Source organism: Gobio gobio (genome assembly GCF_949357685.1).
Source record: "Gobio gobio genome assembly, chromosome: 13".
NCBI lineage: Eukaryota > Metazoa > Chordata > Actinopteri > Cypriniformes > Gobionidae > Gobio > Gobio gobio.
In genome coordinates, this window is record NC_137106.1 from 21,734,809 (window position 1) to 21,740,538 (window position 5,730).

Consider the following 5,730-nt stretch of genomic DNA (forward strand, 5'->3'; position numbering starts at 1 on the left):
GATGAATTTATTCGTATTTCCTCCCACAGAACTAGAAGAGGAAATTAAAAGCATTCTTGACTTAAAATTAAGCAACTGTTTATTTCAAAGTACGTTCAAAAATATACATCTAAATTGAAAGCCTTAATTCTGCAGAAAAATTTACTACTGTACACTTTTACGCCAAAGAAGTGAGTAGTCTTACGTTTAAAATGTCTATGTTTCAAATGTGTTTAAATGATGCTCTATCTAATGAGACTCTGCTGCCAATGTGGCTGTTTTTATTTATGTTCACTTCGCTGAGGCTTTTTTTTTTAAATAGTTTGTTTCCAGTCATGGAGTTGAGTGAGTTTAAAGCGTTTGGGAATGGACCGGAAGTGTATCCTGGTAACCAAATTGCTCCCTTGTGTAGGGCAGGAGCCATTGTCCAGTCAAGAGACTAGAACTGCAGTAAGATCTTATACCAAATTTGGAAGATGAAGAAAATGAATAGGAATGCTCAAAACAGTATTACATAATCCGTTGAAAGGCTACAGTTTGCACTGTACAAACTACGTTTTGACAGAAAAAGGAATTTACTACAGTGTTTTGATTAGCACAGTGGTTGGGACAGGGTGGGTTGTTTTTTGGGGGGATTTTTAGCATCTTTACATGATGGATGCAATGCAACTTGACCAGTTCTCAGGCTGTATGGCGGCTTTACTCCAGTTACGGACGTTTCACAATGATGTCAGGGTGAAACTCAACACAGCAACTGACTTTCAGTCAAACACCATGTGTGTACAATTATTACTCTTCCTGTGGTTATATACAGTGGCCCCAAAAAGTATCCGGACAATTATGTCTCACTTAAAAAATGTATGAATTTAATTGCATTAGATAACAACGTTGGCAAACTGCCAGAATATCAAGTGGCATTTGCAAACGAATGATGTTAAACCTTTTCTCAGAACTAAATTCACTTATCTGAGCCATTACTTTAAACCAAATGATCCTATTTTTAGTGGCCGTATGAAAGTTCATACAGGTGACCTTTAACATGATCTAATAAAGTTTAAGAGAATTCCAGAACAACCATCGTTATTGTCCTTAATTCCTTTTTAATCCATGTTTGTTTCGGTCTGACATTTAAGTACATATTTCAAATGTCCTTATAACAAAAATGATAACACACCTACAATATTTCAGCTAGATAGACAGCATTCAGTGACAGTTTAAAAGCATTTACGTCAAGGAACTTTTGATGGGTAAGTCATTAGTAGCTTTAAAAGGTGACTGCTTTATGACATTGGATGATGAAGGTGCTGTAATCTGAAAACAAACATGTCACGGGCCCAGTGAGAGCATTAAAGAGTGCGAGTTTGACAGTTACAGCTGTAAACACGTTGAATACAAATGCACAGTTATCACGGCATAATAAATCTTCTATTCTATAGCTTTGATTTGTTTGTAGAGGTTATCCGCTCTTCTATTTGCTCTGGACTATAGGACAGTCACACTGTTTTATCAGAGAAAATGCTTAGAAAAGAAAATGTGCTTATTTTATAATTGTATTTACAAAGAGTGTCCTGTTGAAACACGATGAAGGGAATACACTCTTTACATTTGCTGTTGGGCGGCATCATGGATAACTATGACCCAGAGTGCCTATCATCGCACTTTGGTCAGGCTGAATTGTGGGTTTTTGAAGCAAACAACACACCCTGTCCCATTGCTAACACATCACAGTATATGGTCACATTTCCAGCTGTTTTGAGCTAACTGTACTGTAAGCATCTGATGACAAATCCAGTAAAGCACTCCATCCGGTCAGATGGGAAATGTTTAGATCTATGGTATTAGGGTGATGTCATAGTTTGAGGTAGGTTTCGGGACACTGGAAAACTGGTCTTTTTGAAGTTGCTTTGTACGGTGGCCGAGAGCTCAACGCGCTGCAAATGAAGAAAACGCATGCAAATAGAAAAAAACCCACCAGAAAATAAAAAAACATCTTCATCAGTTTGACAACACATGCATATACAGAAACATGCTGCAAAAGTCCACAACACATGCAAATACAAAAACGTGCTGCAAATGCTCACAACACATGCAAATACAAAAATGCGCTGCAAATAGGCCGGCTCATAATGCACATACGATCAGAATGTTAAGATAAACAAAACAAAACAAAACAAAAAAACTCACCTCTCAGGTGCACACCACTGAAGAGTACAATTTGAACAATCCCAGCATTGTGTGTGGCTTACTGAGTATTTGCAGCGCTTTTCTGTATTTGCATGTGTCGTGAGTATTTGCAGCGCGTTTCTGTATTTGCATGTGTTGTGGACTTTTGCAGCGTTTCTCTATTTGCTATTTGCTCTCTCGGCCACCGTAGGAGCTTTAAGACACCGTGTGTATCAATTAATAACATCAGTTCTATACCTGGGGCCCGTTTCAATAAGGAGGTTCAACCAACTCTGAGTTTAAACTTGAACTCTAGTTGACTTACCCTGCGATGGGAAACTCTGAGTTTTGGGTTTCAGAACAGCTGAATTGAGGTAGTTCAATCAACTCTGAGTAGACTGACTCTGAGTTAAGCACATGCACCCCAACTATGAAAAGCCACGATCAATGGAGCTCCGAAATTATGATTCACCATGGCGACAGCACCCAACAAAAAGACTTATGCATACTTCCAGGTCAATATGTAAGTTAAATTCTTAATTAGTTTAATTTTCATGGTATCCAAAAGGTAAAAAAAAAAAGAATGTGGCAGCAGCTAAAAATAAAAACATAATTCAATCAGGTAAAGCTTTAAGCATGGTCCATGGGTGTAGGTTTAATTACTTTAAAATGACATTTGACACTCTTTTTGAAAGTTATGAAATCACTATTGTGGAGTTTTTCTGTTGCTATTTGATCAAATGGGAACACAAAAAAACATATTTAATGTATACTCTCATTCACCCGTATTAAGTTAACCCAACTCTGACGACTTTCGCTCTGAGAAACCCAGAAATGTGAAAGGGTCTATGCTCTTTTCACATAATGAAATGTTCTCTGACCCCACCTGTTACATTTATTATAGGGTAATGACATTAACATTTGACTTCTACTCAGGCCAGCCGAACACCAGCACCACTGACAGATGAAGAGGAGATGGAGGAAGAATATAAACATCCAACAGGAAAAAGAATGGAGTATTTGTAGGAAATAAAGATGACCATACAAATTTTAAATAAATGTATTTAACAGCTGTGGTGGTGGTTATGGCATATATCTCGGACTACCATCTGGCATTCTTCCATTCCACACAATAATCCGTTTTCAGAAAGTGTGATGATGGGAATAGGAGTGTCATCAATGCACCCAACCACTGGAAATCCTAAAGGAAATTCTAATTATTAGGTTTACTTCTAGGTTTATCAAGTGAACGTCACGATCCTTCCTGTATAAAAGGACATGCCATTTTTGTCACATTGACAGTGTCCTCATGATGAAAATATATGAGCAATGAATTAATGTTCCTGCACTGCAAAAAATGCTTTTCTTACTATGTATTTTTGTCAAGTGGCAGATAATTTAACTTGTTTTAAGTAAACTTCACTTACTTTAGATTTAGATTTCATTTATAATTTTTTTATATTTGTACTTGAAATACGACAAAAATACTCAGTTTGAATGAATGAATAAAGTATTTAAACACCGCTGCCGCTTTAAAAAGGGGTAGGAGACCGAAATAAACGGGTTTAACATACCTCCCATTCTAAAACGGAAAACTCAGAGTTCCCCTCATTTCAGGGTTAACATACTCAGAGTTTTCACTTAACCTCCTTTCTGAAATGGGCCCCACGAAACTTCCAACATCTATATTGTCAAATATTGACAAAATCGTCATTTCAATAGGAATCCATTCAAAAAGGGATTTCGCGTGAGGTTGGACGATTTTCCACAGGTTTCACAATAGGTTAACACAAGTTGGTCACACAAATTTGGCGTGTTGACCAGGGGCGATTCAAGGAATTCAATATTAGGGGGGCTCAGCCCTCAATGAAGGAATATATTCATTTATATTTAGGGAATAATGTTTGTATACTAGGGTGGGCATGAATAATACAGTAGGCACTACCTATCAAGTCAATCCCTGAATATCGATTTCATAATATTCTAAATACTTTAACTAACCAGCTAATATTCATTAAGGATATAGACAAACCTTATATTACCATATTGTTTAGATTAACAATGTTTAAAGTCCTAAATCATTCCTTTTTTTTCTCATTTATTAAAAAAATAACGGCACACAAATCTATTAATTTGCCACATTTATATTCAAATTGACATCAAAAACTACAAGAATAAAATTACTCCATGTGACGTTTCTCTGGCTCTGTCATTTACTCTGATAAGCAGTTTAAATGCAGAACTCTTAAGGGGTGAAAAAGATAAAATTTAAAGGTACACTATGTAACTTTTCCGTCTGCTAGAGGTCGCCTGTTCAAAACAAAGGACGTGGTTTGATGACGCCAGGATTGAGCGCAGAATCCTGGGACATGTGGTCTTCACCTCACAGCCGTTGGAAAAGAATCGGGATAGGACTCGGGCAGAAATCATGTTCATGGATGTGATTATTAATGTTACTGTAGTATGAAGCAGAGCAGGACGAGTGTTGGGGAGCTGAGCAAGGCCACTGGAACGATTGTTAAGAAGATGAAGGCAACACACGTCTCGCAAGCAGCGGGACTTTTATTATGAAACAGTCGCCGGTGCCACTTTTCCGGTTATGAGTGAGGTAACGCAGCTCTGTTTATCAGATTAGATACATCTGAGTGTGTTGAAAATGATGTTATGACGTTACTCTGTGCTTTCGCTCGGCAGCTGCAATGACGTTTCTGCAGAATAAAACCGGAAACCGAGGGGAACGCAGATATGACGGCATTGATAGGCGACTCCCTCACACGTCCCGGTTCCTTGGTTAAAATAGCAATTTCTCACGATTTACAAATAGTTGGAAACATTTGGGACATTGTAAGTACTCAACTGAACAAGATATATAACACTGGCCTAGTAGTTTTTTGATATTTTACTGAAATCGTTATTACATAGTGCACCTTTAACATGGAAATGACCACTATTTCATAACCAGTAGATGGCTGCAGAGGACCACTCATAATATTTCATTTCCATTCTCTTTTATAAGGCCTAGTTCATTTCACAAAAACTGATGAGGGGTTAATACAGTGAAGATTTACATTATTGACAACAGACACTGGACAATTTTCTGTCCACAAAATGTTGCACCTTAAGAATATACAGAAACAAACTATTTTGGAAGCAGAATTCAAATATACCAGTCTGAAGCACCAGTGGTCTCACACAGTTCTACACTTTTCTTTGAAGCAAAAAAAATAAAATAAAAATCTACTACTAATAATAATAACAACAGTCAATATACAGACAAAAGTGAGCCGTCTTAAATTTGACTGAATATAGCCTTAACTGCAGATTAAGAGATATACCCAAGACAATCCCTTAATTGTAATATGGAGGAAAATTAATCATTACAACAATTATTTTGGGATCAGAGCACAACTCACAATTCTCATCCACTTAATGATATAATAAATAATTTATTACTGTAAAATAGTAATGAAAGTGCATTCAAGATCATCTATATCAATTTACCTTCACTCACATATTGTTCCCGTCTTTTTATAGCATGTTTAATTACAGCAGTCACACACAGATGGACTTAAATAAGAAATCCAAGAG